This window comes from Sinocyclocheilus rhinocerous, unplaced genomic scaffold, assembly GCF_001515625.1.
Source record: "Sinocyclocheilus rhinocerous isolate Xijiao unplaced genomic scaffold, SAMN03320098_v1.1 scaffold216, whole genome shotgun sequence".
NCBI lineage: Eukaryota > Metazoa > Chordata > Actinopteri > Cypriniformes > Cyprinidae > Sinocyclocheilus > Sinocyclocheilus rhinocerous.
The window spans coordinates 287,157-304,177 of record NW_015661078.1 but is presented as its reverse complement, the minus strand read 5'-3'; the positions used below and the strand labels follow the sequence as shown (position 1 = coordinate 304,177).

General features: G+C 35.9%; 1 pseudogene; it reads right to left on the bottom strand.

Moving 5' to 3' along the window:
- Nucleotides 1-17,021, bottom strand: part of LOC107726229 (plectin-like) — a 75,084-nt pseudogene that overhangs the window by 17,419 nt on the left and 40,644 nt on the right.

Genomic DNA, 17,021 nt, shown 5'->3' with positions numbered 1-17,021 from the left:
TGTAAAACTGGGATATACAAGGAAGCCTTATTTTAAAAGTGTGATTTCTAAAGCTGGAAAAGTCATGTAAATTAATAAAATCCTAAAACTCCATGGACGTTTTTATAAAGAATAGACATTTTTGCAGTTATACCAAGCTCTAAAATATTTTATTGTGCATAAATTGCGAGCACAAACATAAAAAAAAAAAAACTATAATTATTCCTTATCCAGTAAACCACAAACAACTGGAAACATCATTAATTGGTTAAAAAGATCAGGATCCAGCTCATAAAACTTCAGGAATCCTACAACAGAATTTACAGAACCTAGGAATGTCGGTCCTTTGAATATTGTTGTGGTTGAGAAGCACTGACCTATATTGTTGTACATATTAAATAAATGGTACAGATACCAGTAAGTGAACATTAAATATTACCTTGAGCTCAGAGCAGTAGTTCTCCACCTCCTGGACGTTTGTAGGAACCGTGTGAACCTCACGCAGACGATTCTCATATTTCTTCACCACATCTTCTGCTCCTTGTGTATTCCGGATCACGATATCTATTGTCTTAAGTCTACAGAGAAAAGAATTGCCTTGATCTGATCTCATGCTTAATTGAAGATTATTAGTACATAATAATACAGAGTCAAAGCATGAATGACGAGCAGCAGTGGATGTGCCGTGCAAAGACAAATACTGCTGCTTACTTCTCCAGGTAGACTGAGGACAGGTTGTAGGTTTGGTCCATCTTCTGCAGCGTGATGTCCAGCTCTGAGCGCAGGACTGGAGTGCTGGACTGCTCCGGCGAGGACAGGACCTCCTCAGCTTTCTGAGACACTCGGTCCAGGTTCTTCTTAATTCCTTCCAGCTCTATTTGCACTTTCTGTTTGAGCCAGAAACAAAAACACAATGATTCATTTGGTTAAATATGACAAAGACCATGGTCCAAGTCATAGTTCACATCATAATCAAAAGAAAAAATAAGAAATTATTTTCAGGGTACAGTTAATTAAAAAACTGAAACTCAAAACCATTAAAAAAACATGTTTGTTGCTTGAAATAAAATAAATGTTACCTGAAATAAAATGAAATATAACAAAATTATTTCACTTTTCATTTTTTTGTTTAACTTGATGTACTAAAATAACTAAAACTGAAATAAAATTGTCTAATATCTATACACACACACACACACACACACACACATTATATATATATATAATATATATGGAAAATTGAAAAATAACTGATTCAAAATATTAATAACAACTATAATTGTATCTCAAATATGCTATATATTGGAGATTTTTTTTTACATTGTGACATTATTTTCAGGACAATTAAGCACAAATTTTAATACCATAATGGGTTAAAATCTCATTACTCTGATTCATTTATATCTCATATTGTTTTAGTATTTGCTGTTCTGTCTTTAATTTATTTTGTATTACAGTAATAAGCATTTAATGAGAATCACAAAGAGAAACACAAAATAAGCTAACAATTGTCTTTTGGATCCATTACAATAATAAGAACATTTAGTAAAACATGCTTAAAAAATAATGTCAGAAAGCAAAAAATATTTTTATGATTTTGGGGATGTGTTCTTAAAATTCACCCATTTCAAAAATGTGATTTAAATATGTATACACATTCTACAGTTGAAAAAGAGTTTTAACTGGATAAAATAAAAAAGAAAGAGTTTTGTGTCGTACTTTCTGATCTCCAGTTTTCTGAATGCAGTCTCTGAGCGGATCTTTATCCACAGGTTGCCGGATACGGGCCACTGTACGAGACTCACAGTCTTCAATCTGCACGCGCAGGTTTTTGACTTGGGTGATATATGACTTGCATATGGATTCATCCTGCTCGCCTGTGAAGAGAAAAGATTTCTCATTATGGCTTTCAAACAACACTAAAGGCAGACGACAGTTTATCTCTCCCTTTATCGGTGCACTGCAGCCAACATTCATGACACTTAGTCACGTCACACACATTCCATCTGTGTTAGTGGCTCACATTTCATCCCAAAATCAGAAGACAAAAAAATACTGTGCATGAAGAAAATGAGGCCTATTTTGAGGACTGTAAAATATAACAGTAAAATATGTTTCATTGCATTATTTTTTTTGTATTAAAATAAAAGAAAGAACAACAAGCACTACCATGATGCAAAATAGATAGATAGATAGATGGATAGATGGATAGATAGATAGATTGATAGATAGAACGATAGATAGATAGATAGATAGATAGATAGATATGTACTAAAATAACTAAGACTACAACTTTAATAAAATAACTAAAAACTATATAGACATTTTTTAAAATAATGACAATAACACAACAAAACTAACTGGCATTGTTTGACCAGGCTGTGTTTTTCCTCTATACTACTCTGCTGCATTGAGCGTTTTAATACATGCACACTCTTTAGAGATGTGCCGTTAGCTAAAGCACAGGACACGAACGACGACAAAAGCTGACACAACATGTTTTTCCATTATAAAGCAGCTCGTCCATGATAACCAATCTCTGCTCATCAGGCCAGCAGGAGCACAAGACTCACCCTGCGCTCTGACAGCTGCTCCTGAAACGTGAATTCAACAGTTACCCAACGTAAACTAACCCTCGTGTTTCAGCGTTTCATGGCATCAGTGGGCTCTGTCAGGGGTTCGTGTCTGTACCTTTCTCCAGGGTGCGGATCAGGCTGTCGTAATGCTGTACGGTCTCCTTATAGTCCCTCTCGATCTGCATGTTGTCACTGGAATCTAAAAGAGAAAGCGTATTTATTCAACTTTCAGATGATGTATACATCTCAATTTCCCGAAATTTACCCTTATGACTGGTTTTGTGTTTTCAAATTTTCCTTGTTTACCATCTGTTTCCTAAATACAACTCGGTCGGTCTGCAACATTACAATCAAGTTACTGAATTAGTTACAGGGTGGCGTTTACTGTAGAACATGTTTCCTTCCTTTTACATATGAGAGAGTGAAATAACCAGTCAGTACATTTACTCCTATAACCACTGATCATCATACATTATTTGTCAACTTATTGGCTAAATCCTAAGTTAATGACTAAAACACAGAGGTTTGTATTTATGTAATGAATGAAGTGTAGAACGGACCATAGTGATGTTCCAGGAGCGGATGAGATGGATGTCTTTCATCAGGTATTGCCAGGACAGCAGACTCCTGAGGTCAGCGTGAAGCTTCTGCCACAGAGCCAGAGTCTGCTGTTGACCGGCCTCCAGACTGACAGAAACATCAACATAACACAACGCTCAACACCTTGCAGTCAATGTGTTTCAGCACAACCACAGGAATCTGTGATTCTTTACAGACCTACAGTAGCTGACCCGCAAACCTAGACAGCATTTGTACTCATTAAAATGTTAACATTCAACTATACTGAAAACAGTTGTTCGTGTTAGTTAGTCATTAATGAAACTACTGCCAATGGAGAGCATTTCCATTCAGTTCCATCTTAGTAAAGATGCTTTCTGTGTAGGCAGCCGTTAACTAAAACTAAAATCACAAGAAAACAATTTCATTACTTGAAATAAAATAAACGTTAACTAAAAAAAAACTTGTGATAAAATGTATTTTATTTCAGCTAGCTGTCAAGACAACATGTCTCTTTTTTATTTAGTTTATCTTAATCAAAATATTATTATCAAAATAACTACAACTTAATAAAAAATATAGACATTAAAAAAAAATAAAAATGACAAAAACACAACAAAATGACTAAAACTACATTTAAAATTAAAACAGAAAACAGAAAAAAAAAACAATTAAAAAGTTATAGTATCTTATAGTAGTATTTTATTTCAGCTAGTTGCCAAGGCAACATTTCTCATTTTTATTTTAATTTGTCGGGCAACATTTCTCATATTGGTTTTTAGTTAAAATGCTAAAATAACCAAAACTAAATTAACTTAAACTAATAAATAAAAATTAATAAATACTATATATGCACACTTAAAAAACACTAATAAAAAAAAAATAGATAGATAGACAGACAGACAGACAGACAGACAGACAGACAGACAGACAGACAGACAGACAGACAGACAGACAGACAGACAGACAGACAGACAGACAGACAGACAGACAGACAGACAGACAGACAGACAGACAGACAGACAGACAGACAGACAGACAGACAGACAGACAGATAGATAGATAGATGATAGACAGACAGACAGACAGACAGACAGATAGATAGATAGATAGATAGATAGATGATAGACAGACTGACAGACAGACAGACAGATAGATAGATAGATAGATAGATAGATAGACAGACAGACAGACAGACAGACAGAAAGACAGACAGACAGACAGACAGATAATACAAAATAAGCCAAACTAAATAATACTATATACGCATAATAAAGAAAAACTCTAATAAAAATGACAAAAACACAAAGGAAAATTACTAAAACTTGATTACCTAAAACTTTATTAAAAATTGGAAAACATAAAATCAAAATCTAATTCAGAACATTGTCGAATCCTGTAATAGTAAATCAATAACAGTGGTAGGCAGTAAACACCAATGTTTGTTTGAAGTACTGCTGTGACAGTGTAGTGTGTGTAATGCACCTGGACACGCTCTCCACAGCCTCCTTGTTGACGGGTGGCAGCAGGAAGCAGATGGACGGCACGACGGCCTCGTTTCCTGAGCGGTTCAGAACCTTCCACCTGAAGGGCTGTGAGTTATTGATGAGCGCGCACTCGTCGCCCTTGTGCACGGTGATCTGTCAGGAGAAACAGGGGTTTGAGCGTGCAGCACAAGCACAGGCTGATGGTGTGTGTGAGAGGTGAGAGCGAGCAGACAGGGATGGACTCTACCTCCATCTGTTTGAAGTCACACACGGCCCGGATGGGCAGCTTGCCTCTGAAGGCGCTGGTGGGGTCACGCGGCTTCAGCTGGACTACGGACTTGGCTCTATTGTTCAGGCTGCCGATGTCAGACTTGAACTCGTTCAGCTGCTCTCTTTCCTCCTGTGGTCAAACTCACTTAGTCAGCTTAAAGATACTTATTCATTTTACTTTTTTATTTTAATAGCGTTATAAGTAACACTTTACAATAAGGTTCCATTAGTTAATGTTAGCTAATGTATTAACTAACATCAACAAACAATACATTTATTACAGTATTTTTAAATCTTTGTTAATGTTAGTTAATGAAAATACACTCATTCATTGTTAGTTCTAATGTCATTGTTAGTGCTAATGTTAACAAGCACAACTTTTGATTTTAATAATGCATTAGTAAATGTTGAAATTAACATTAGCTAAGGTTAATAAATGCTGTAGAAGTACTGTTCATTCTTAGTTCATGTTAACTAAAGTAGTTAACTAATGATCCTTATTGTAAGTGTTACCAAAATGTTTTATGCAGCACTGCATTCAAGAAACAAAGTCGAAATATCCTTCTAAGATTGAAGTGATCGAACCTGCATAGTTGTTGTTAAGTTATTAAATACGTTTATCAACAAAAGACAAGCTTTAAGGGCTCCTGCGGTTTTCCATCAAAATAAAAGTTTGATGGTTTAACGTTTGAAAACAAAGAAATTAAGACAACATAATATTACGGGTGTAATGTCAAATAAATAAATAATATTATGATGTATTTTTGTTAAATACTCATTTTTTATTTTGGTATTACAATAGTAATATTTCTTATTTTGTTTTGAGTCAGCAATTTTAAGATTTTTATTTAGTAATATAATAATAATAATAACAACAATAATACTTTTTCTTAAATACTATTTTTTTTAATTTTGATTCAGTAATTATTTTATTATTTTTTTATTGTTATTATTATGTTTTTTCTTAAATACTTGTTTTTTATTTTAATGAAATATTACAATTTTCTTATCTATTTCTTATTTTGTTCAGATTTAGTAAATTTTATATTTATATTTATTATTATTACTATGTATAACCATACTGATATATATTCGCAACATTTTGATCACACTGTACAGCCCTACAAACAAGCACAGCAAACCTGGATTATTATTATTATTATTATTTTTAAATTGCATTTTAAATCACAATCACAATTTTTATCAAAAAATTCGCAATTCGATTTATTTCCAAAAATCATGCTACAATATTGTGACATCAGTGTTGCAATATTACAGTAAATGTTTGTAGTAAGCAGTATCTACTGTACACTTGCAAAACAAACACTAGCATTACAGTTTAGTGTTTATAAGCCATCCACTGACAACGAAAAGCAAACTCACAACAGCGTCCTGCAGTAGATCCTCCAGACGAGTGGCAGTGGTGGAGCGGTCACACATGTACTTCTTCTTCATGGTCTCCTGCATCTTCTTCATCCTCTCCTCAGCATCTCTCACATCAGCAAAGAACTATGGGTAAAGCAGGTGAGGGAGGTGAATACTTCTTAAACATGACTGACCAACAAAGATGTGCACATCTGATGATGCTGTACCTGGAAGTACGCCGTGTTCTCTCTGAGATGAGTTTCAATGCAACAACACACCTGGAGGATCCAGCTCCACTGCGTCTGCAGAGCTGCGGTGAAGGCCTGAAGATCAACACAACACACACATAACACTTACAACATACACTATCATTCAAAACTGTCTTCAACACTGATAATAATCAGAAATGTGACCCTGGAGCACAAAAGCAGTGTTAAGTCGCTGGGGTATATTTGTAGCAATAGCCAAAAATACATTGTTTGGGTCAAAATGATTGATTTTTCTTTTGGGTATATTTGTAGCAACAGCCAAAAATACATCGTATGGGTCAAAATGATCGGTTTTTCTTTTATGCCAAAAATCATTAGGATATTAAGATAAGATCATGTTCCATGAAGATATTTTGTAAATTTCCTACTGTAAATATATCAAAACTTAATTTTTGATTAGTAATATGCATGGCTAAGAACTTCATTTGGACAACTTTAAAGATGATTTTCTCAATATTTAGATTTTTTTGCACCCTCAGATTCCAGATTTTCAAATAGTTGTATCTCAGCCAAATATTGTCCGATCCTAACAAACCATACATCAATGGAAAGCGTATTTATTCAACTTTCAGATGATGTATACATCTCAATTTAAAAAAATTGACCCTTATGACTGGTTTTGTGGTCCAGGGTCACAAATGTGTCTTATGCAGCAAATCAGCATATTAGAAGGATCATGTGACACTGAAGACTGGAGTAATGATGCTGAAAATTCTGCTTATAAATTACATTGCAACATATATTCACATAAAAAACAGTCATTTTAAATTCTAAATATATTTTATATTTTTCCTGCATTATTTATCAAATAAATGCAGTCTTGGTGAGCGGCTTCTTTTAAAAACATTAATAGTTGACTCCGTACCTCAACAGTCTTTTTGCCTGGATGTCCGTCTTTGATGAGTCTGTCTCCAGTGGCCTGGATGTCATTGATTTTCTTCTCTCTAAGTTCCAGTTCTCGCATGAGTCCCTGAGGATTTAATTAAACCATTAAACTATCCAAATTGTACAATATTCTCCATTTACACCTGGTCCAACTGTAATAGGCAACAAGTCTTGCAGCAGCCAATTTATTAACCAATTATAGTCAAGCTCCTAACCCTAAACAGAGAATCAGGATTATAAACCGCTCTGCACTTACTGAGTAGTTCTCTTTCTTTGCAGCCATGTTGGTGTTGCGCTCACTCCAGTCGTAGTTGATCTCCTCTTCCTCTTTGTCATTGAGCCACATCAGTTCCTTGGTGGCGGCGCTGACGAAGTTATACAGCTGGTCAAGATTTCTCAGACGAGATTTAGAGGAGTTCTAGAGAAGAAGAGAGACGTATGCTGACACTCTGCAAGGCCTAGTGATTTTTAATAGCTACCGGTTAAAACACTCACCAGCAGTTTGTTGTACTGCAGATCCAGTTTGCCCAGATATTCTCTGTATGTGCCTTTACTAGCAGGCGAGAGCTGGTTCTGAAGCACACAAACAGGTAGAGATGTCACAAGAGACCTTCTTAGAAGGTAAAATGAACCATTTTCTTAATTTAGTTAAGTCAAATGGACTTTTATAGTGCTTTTCACAGTATATTCATTGTTTTAAAGCAGCTTTATAGAAAATCATGATGCTAATGTTTATAATATCTTAATATCTTCATGCCTTAAGGGCTGTTCACACCAAAGACAGTAACTATAGCGATAACTATAAAGTTTTAATAATCTTCTGATTAATTGAGAATGGGGAAGTCCACACCACAGTTATAATGATAATGACACAGAAGAACAATAACACTGAAATCAGTTTCAGAACAGTTTTTTCAGCTGATGAACAATAAAAACATTGACAGCCAACCAGAATCCATCCTGCTTTAAAGAGCTCAAGCATATAAAGTGGCACAATGTAGTAATTATTATATTTGTCTATGTAGTTATCATTCTTAATGTAAATGGGCCTATATAGTTGCATTTGGCAGATTAAATCTGGCCGACAATATAGTTTGCATTTCACGCCAATATAAACAATCAAATTTGCTATAGTGGGTAAATAAAAAATATGGTTGAGAGAAAGGAGTCAAATTCTGGCAAATTTAACCCATATGATTAATTGTTTATTTAAAGATTATTTCGCATATTCATGGTGAGAAACAAGTGAAAAAAAAATAAACAGCTTTTAACTTTATAAAACAACAATAAAAAGGCAAATAAATAAAAGGGTTAATCAATGATAAACGATACAAATTTTGTAACACTTTACTTAAAGCCTTTATGTTTAATGCATTATAAAGGGTTATTAAAGGCAATAATGCATTATAATTATTCATAATGTTCGTTGTAATACATTATACATTGTTGTTAATAATTATAACCAAATTAAAAAAAGGCATAAATAAAAAAAATAAAATAAAAGGCATAGTGTAACAATGAATTGACAAGTGTTATAATGTATTAACTGAGGTTACAATTGTTCATGAGATCGTACAATGCATTATAAGGTGCATTACAATGCATAATTAATGTATTATAACTACTTTTATAATGCATTATACATAAAGGCTTTAAGTAAAGTGTTACCAATTTTTTTTATCTTTGATTAAAAATATAAATCTGGTTTCACTTCAAAAAAATAAAATAAAAAAAATCTTTCCATAAGTGTCAACTGAAAAGTAAAGTTCAAGACATCACAGTCCATCATAATATGCTTCAGCGATAATGGCATACGTGGCATATTTAATATGTAAACACTCTTTTAGTAAAAGTAGTTTCAATTAAAAAAAATTAACTAAATAAACAAACAAAAGTACCTCATCTGTTCGTGCGCGCTCGATCTTCGCCCTGAAGTCCTCGATGGTTTGGTGAAGTCCTCTGTGGCTGCCCAGCTGAGACTCCACAGAGGGAAGATCGATGCCCCACTCGGCCGTATCGATCCGCCGCTGGTTCTCCTCCACCCAGGATAACAGGTCCTGCGCGTAACGGAGCGTGACCTCATCGAGCTCGGGCCGCACGCGCTGCATGGGCTTCTGGGTAACGCGTGTGATGGTGTGAGAGGCCGTGCTGACGCTGGGCTTGAGTCTCAGATTGTAGTCGCTGCGCAAGTTCACCAAGCGCTCGTGTAAACGGTAGACCCTGAGAAAAGAAAACCGCTGTCATTCGGGTTGCTTACATTATTTGCTATAGAATGACATAGTTGTTTCATCCAATAGAATTCCTTGTAGGTCCAAAGGGGAAAGAAATATCCCTTTTTAATATACTGAAGGCTACTGGAAGAAGGTGTTCCACTATATGGACTCACCTGCGATACATCTGCTCTGCCTGCAGGTGGCGCCCATCTTTGAGCAGCTGAACGTCGTTGAAGAGGAGCCGGATCATGCCGTCGGCTTTGTCCAGATCCATCTCCACCTCAACCGTGTGCTGCGCTGGTTTCCCGGCACTCAGGAGACGAATGTCCTACAACCAAAGCAAGAGTCACTACAATGCAAAATTTGCTTCACAGTTTGACCGACTAGTAGTGTGTTTTGAGTAAGTATGATCTCACCGTCTGCAGCAGAGACTCAGTCTGGTTGAGCTGTTCCTCACACATGCCTGATTCCATCTGCACTTTACTGACGATCTGCTGGAGACGCTCTAACCTGCAAATGATCAGAGTTCGCAGACAATTAAATTACTTTTTTTTCTAAACTGGCAGTTCGTGGTCAGAATGAGCTGCAATGAGGGCCAGACATTGTGCCGATTAATCAAAGGTCTGATGTACGCGAGACTATTACACAAACGACTGGAATATTTTTCAATAAAATTAAGGGACAGGATTTTTAATACAATAAAACAAACATATATGTTAGTATATGTGTTGGTTATTGCTACAAATATACCCCAGCGACTTAAGACTGCTTTTGTGCTCCAGGGTCACATATGTTGAAAACTATGTTCATTTTGAAACAAATATTATGTGAAATTACTTCAAATAACTAAAATCAGTTACACTTTATTTTAAGGTGTCCTTGTTATAGTGTAATTATACATTTAAGTACTGAGTAATATTAATATTAACTACATGTACTTACTATATGGTTAGGGTTAGGATTCGGTTTGGCTTAGGGTTACTTGCATGTAATTATGCATAATTGTTATTATAATAGAAAGTACATGTAACATGTGTAACAAGGACACCTTAAAATATAGTGTTACCCTAAAATCCCATGGACATTAGTTGGTTAAAAGTAATCAACAAAACAAGCCACAAAAAAGCATGTATCAAGAAACTCACTGTTTTTCACAACGAAGCAAATACTCTAAACGATACGGGTCTGTCAAAAAGGCCATTTTTACAGTCCAACAGCATGCAAGACTCTCCCCAAAATGCATAAAAAAGCATGTTTTTCTAGTTATAATCCTGTCATGGGACTCGGACAGACCAAACTACAGCCAGGATAAAGCTGTTGTGGCGCTTGGTCAGTCATTCCACAGTCCATAAAGAAACTGTGTGCTGCATATTACTCTCGTCCAGCAAGAAGCAGCATTGTCTTGTGACAGGGGACGTGTCCTGTTTTGGATGAAACTCCCTCTCCTTCAAGATGATGGATATCGATAACTATTTAATTTAGTGCAGAATATAATCGCAACATTCTCTTTCGGTCTCATTGACAGTAAACTTGCTACAGTACACTGCTTCACAGAAACTGAATGGAAACACATTTATTTGGATGTCACTATATGATGAATACAGATTCATCAGTCTCTATATAACTAGGAGGTTAAAGAGTTTTTTAAAGTTTGGAGTTGTCATTAAAGGTGTAATGTCACTAAGCCAAACCAAAATTGTTTAATGTTTTACAATTAAAACAGAAACACAAACTATTTTTCTCCATTCTCCTTGCAAAACTGAAGTATTTCACAAAAAAAATCAAGGTTTCTTGTATCAAAATGGCTGTAATTTAGTTCTCCTTTTTACTTCTATATGTAAATGATCTCTGTTATGATTGGCTAGACGCTTCATGTGAAACTGTAGTTCGCACTATCGTTCATTAGAGTACTGCTGAACACTGAACAGGTATTAATATGTAAACATAGTTAACTTAGACAGTTTTAAATGCTTAAACAATAAATCTAGTGATGCAAATACAGGCATAAAGTGCCATCACTTGCTCAAAGTTAATGTGATGAACTAAAAATCACCAAAACTCCAGCTGAAGAAGAGTAAAAAGAAAAGCTCTGTCTGTGGATGCCACTTTTTCATATTTGATATTTTCTATCGAATGCAATAAAATTAATAGATTTTAAGTACTGTAGACCACACTGAGATCTGGTACAGATAGGTAGCATCGTATCATTCTCACGCAGCTCTCATTAGTCTAGAATGGTCTTCATTGTGAGTTATAATGGCTGAAGTGATGACTGGCAGACAGTTCTATTCTGGTTTCATTACACACACATTACATATTCTCAATGACCACAAAATAAAAGCCATGACAAAACTAAGACTGCTCCTCACCTCTCAAACTCTATCCGGAGCAGTCTCTCCCTCTCCAGAATAGCCACATGTAGACGCCCCCATTCCTTCTCAACATCAATGGGATGATAACCAGGAGGAACCTTGACCTGACCAGCGTGAACCGCACTCTGTGGGCAAATGATGGTAAAACACGTTAAGAGAGAAGAAACAGATCGTTAGACAGATTTAAAACACCTTCACTTTAGCAACAGGTAAGCTAAAATAATTTTCACGGCTCATGCTACGTTTAAATCTGTAGCATAACATATTCGGATCCTGTGTACAAACCTCAAAGGACTGGTAGAGGTGTTTGGAGCGGCTCTTGTCTGACTCTTTGGCGGGAAGCTCTGTTTCTTTAAATTTCAGAAACTGACGCCACAGAAGCTACAATATAAACAAACAAGCAATTTAATAAATAAACACAGAAATCTGACACGGTGCAATAATTTGGGATTAACTAAGACTAAAACTATAACCATAAAACACATTGTTATTACTTGAAATAAAATAGACTTTAACTGAAATAAAATGTAAAATAATAACATATTAACCGATTTTATTTTAGCTGAAGTACTAAAATAACTGAAACTAAAACTTAATAAAAACTATTATGAAATGTAATGAACTGTAACACTTTATATATTAACTGTACTATAACTGTAACACTTTTATATAATCTGTTATAATCTGTTAAATTCACTGAGGCAAAAGTCAGTATTAATAGTTAGTTAATAGTGAGAACTGGTCCCCAAACTAAAGTGTGACCAATATTATTTAATGAACCGGACTAACAATGAACGTGTATTTTTATTACATTAACATTAATTAACACGTGTATTTTTATTACATGTGTATTTTTATTTATAACTAACATTAAGAAAAATTCATAAATACTGTAACAAATGTATTGTTCGTTGCTAGTGCAATACATTAACTAAGGCTAACTAAGGAAGGTTATTGTAAAGTTCATCAAATATGGTAAAGGAAGTTAAAATGTGCTTACTTCATGCATGAAAACCAATGAGATTTGTTTGTGCATTTGAGCTTCCATTTACCATATTTAATACCATATATGAAGTTCAAAAAAGGGTGCATAACACCAACTTCACAAGGAACATGTCTTGGGGCATATTTCACCATATATAAAAATGAAAAAAAAAAAAAAATAAATAAATAAAATAAAATAAAATAAAATAAAATAGACTATTCAAATTTATATGCTGGCTATAATAGTTAGTGTTCATTTGGTGATGGTTTAAGTGTTAAATCTGCACAACCATGTTGCTGACGAGCAAAACTTTAATTAACTTTAATTAGTGAAGCTGGTCGACCAGTATGGATTTTTCTGGTTAAACTAGTTAAAACTCCACCATTCTATGCAGTCTCCAAATCGCAGCATATGCTGGTGACCAACTTATCTGGTCCTTTAAAGGACAGTGACCCAGATAATTCAACACAAAACCAATGTGCAACTAACAGACAGCGCAGCACAACAGATAATGAAGACTGCAATTCATTCAATAACTGAATACAAAAAGAGTAACTAGTAGCAACCCACACCACACAACAGCAGACTCACCTCGAACTCCTCATAGCTGCTGGGAAACTTCCTCTCCTCGAAGATGAGTACATGATGTCTGATCCACTGGAGAAGAACGGTGACCAGCTCGTAATACTCCTGCCAGCGCAGCTCCAGCTCCTGCAGCCGGGAACAAGACCACACAAAAACTATTCAGAGAGGAACAGGGAAGCTCTTTTGCCCCTGTGCGAAGTCACTACTTACCACATTCACTCAATTAGGTGTCAACAATCGTAGCCTTGTCTGATAACAGCATATGAAGGGAGGGATGAATCAAAGTACAGAAATAGCTGATACAGGTTTATTGATAGTCTGTGACACAACTCACACAGATCATCTAATTCTCTTCTCATAACAGATGCCGACGGTGTGAAGGAGGAATGAAATAAACTGCATCTGACAGCAGCTGGGTTGTGTTATATAAGAGCAGATGGCAGAGATCCAGATCACACAACATCTATTACCTCTTCAAGTTTATATTCCTAAACCTTCTATCCTTCTTTAAGGTGTAAACAAGGAAAGAAGAGCCTTCTGTCATCTTGTAAACCCGATGAGGGTAAAAAAGTGTTTCGATTCACCATATTTGAATGCATGCAACCTTTTCATTGCACAAAAGGATCTTTATAGCAGAAAAAGGTTCTTTAGATTATTAAAATCTTCTTTACACTAAGAACAAAAATGGCTCTTTTAGGAACTGTTCACTGAAAGATTCTTTAGGGAACCAAAAATGGTTCCTCATCACTGCAAAAATCCCTTTTTTTAAAAGAGTGTATAGTTTTACACATCTTGGAATATAGTTATAGATAATTTTAGGAGCTCAACAGTCTTAAAGTGTGGTCATGTCAGCAAAATGTTGCATGCACAAATAATCCATTGTCTACTGTTAATAGAGATGTATGAAGCACAGAACACACAAAAGTCACTTTCAAACCAAGCATCTTTCTGTTGCTGAAGGCATTGAATTTGCATAACCAACTTGAACGCGAGCAAAACCTGTGTGGGGAACTTTTCGTCTTCACACAGAACTCCAGATTGTGTGGATTCCTATTAAAATGACTGGATTTTGCCCGTGAAATTTATCTGAGCAGCAGTAAATGTAACCGCACCTTTAATCCCCATTCACTGTGATTGTACTAAAAAGGAGCAGCACGCACATTCTGCTAAACTTCTCCTTTTGTGTTGCACGAATGAAATAAAATCATGAGGTCTGGAACGAGTTGCTGAGTAAATGACGATCATCTTGTCATTGTCAGAGAGACTGGACACTGATGCTATTCAGCAGTAGTGTGGGAATTTTCAGAGGCAGGAAACCTTAAGAAACCTCATTCATATAGTTTTATTAGATTTGGTTCGACGGCATATTCACTCAAGAAGAAATGAATTGCAAATGCAATCTAATGCATAAAAATTTTTAACTTTTACAATAAGGTCTCATTATGTAAGATTAGTTAATGCATTAACTAACATCAACTAACAATGAGCGATACATTTGTTACAGTATTAATTCATCTTTGTTAACTTTGCTCCATTATTAGTTCATGATGGCTCAGGTAGATACAACTTTTTATTTTAATAATGCATGTTTAAATGTTGAAATTAACAAAGATTAATAAATGCTTCAGAAGTATTTTTCATTGTTAGTTCATGTTAACAAATGAAACCTTACTGTATAATGTTACCAAAAAATATATAATGAAATCACAATGACAACATTTTAAATCATTGGAGTTAGTGAATTTGAATACTGCAGAATAAAATAAGTATACTAGTTGCTTAATAGTAGAGGGACATAATGAGTTCAGAGACGCAGGTAAAGTGGCCACCTGCTCCATAAATCCCCAAAAAAACATCTGTCTCCGGAGGGATGGAGCCATAACTCACATGCCATGAATACCCAGAGCTGGGAGCAGCTCAAAACAACAGAGAGCGAACAAACTCTACACACTAACACTTAATGATTCAAACATCAAAACCTTTAGATTCTGCACCATAAAAAAAGTGTGATAAATGAAGCAAGCACCCAGGCATCTCTGTGAAATGTATGCTGGAAGGCATGGCATAAAATTCTCCAGCGTGGTACTGAACGTCTGCCACCATGCTCAGATCGTCCGTCCTGAAGCCTCCATGGATCTGCCTCAGGTCTCTCTCTGGTAAATGGCTCTCTGAGCTCCAGTCCGGCCCGTATCCCGTCTGAGAGTCTCCGCTGGAGCGAGCGCCTGGACTCTGGGAGCCACGGCCGGAGTCCTCGGAGGGAATATCCTCGCACAGCATGACCACACGGTCCTCCACGTCACTGGCAGAAGCCACGGTGCTGCTGGAGCTGGTGCGACGCTTCTTAAAGGACAGACGCCTCTTCATGTTGAGCATCATTGTGGCCCAAAATGTGCTTGCACGCAATGCAATTCCAATTATATAGCTCTTGAATTTCCAAATATTAATATCTCCTCTGCATGGTATTAGTTACTCTTCAGTTTCTGAAATCCATTTGTTTCCACTTTCCAGAGAGCTCCAAAAAAGAAAGCAAACTGTTCTTGCAGTGTTGTTTTCTGTCATGCAGGTGGTGCCTGTAAAAGCCTCTTCTTCGTTTCTGAAAGGAGGCAGATCTGACAAATCCTATGGGTGTTCCTGGCTGACAAAAGCATCAAATCCAATGTCAGGGTCAGTTGGGCGTTCCCAGGCTTTGCAGGTACATGTTAACGTTTCGGGAAAGCTGCCCTGTGGGGAGGCCTGTCTCCACTCCGACAGGCACCACACCTCACGATATTTGTCTTTCAGCCTTCATTGTACATTTCATCTAAGACTATTTTCTCATTCAATAGCTTCCTGCTCTCTTTTGTCCTCGCGTCTGCATACAGAACACACCCTCATTACAGAAAAACTGCTTTCATGATCCGTGTGGCATATGTGTACAGTTGTTTCCCACTTACAAAAAACTATATCATTCATTTAATTTATGCTCATATCGTTCCAAACCCATGTTGAACACAAAAGAAGATATTTTTAATAATCTACATGCTGCTCTTTCCAATGCAATAAAATCACTTGTGTGCCAACAAGCTGCAAAAACTTAAGGAAAGCAGGCCATACAACTTCGAATTTTGATCTTAAAACTGCTTCAAAATTACATTAATCTATTTTAGCTCTTAAAACTGCAATTGACCTTTACTACTTCTTACTTAAAACATCCTGACTTCAAGTTACTAAATCTACTTTCTAGTTAGGCTTCTAGTTGTCCTCTGCTGTAGTTCTCAAATCTCATTTACATTTGCATACACTTGAAAATAGAGTGTCAAGGTGCATCTAGTATATCTCATAACTGTTTCTTGAGCAGCTCAGAAACTCTGCATTATATCTCTTTTTGTATTCATCAAAAAAGAACTGTCAGTAACACTTAAAGGCTTTATGTATAATGCATTCATAACGTACGTTGTAATGCATTATATCTTTTCAAAAATAACTGTAACCAAAGTT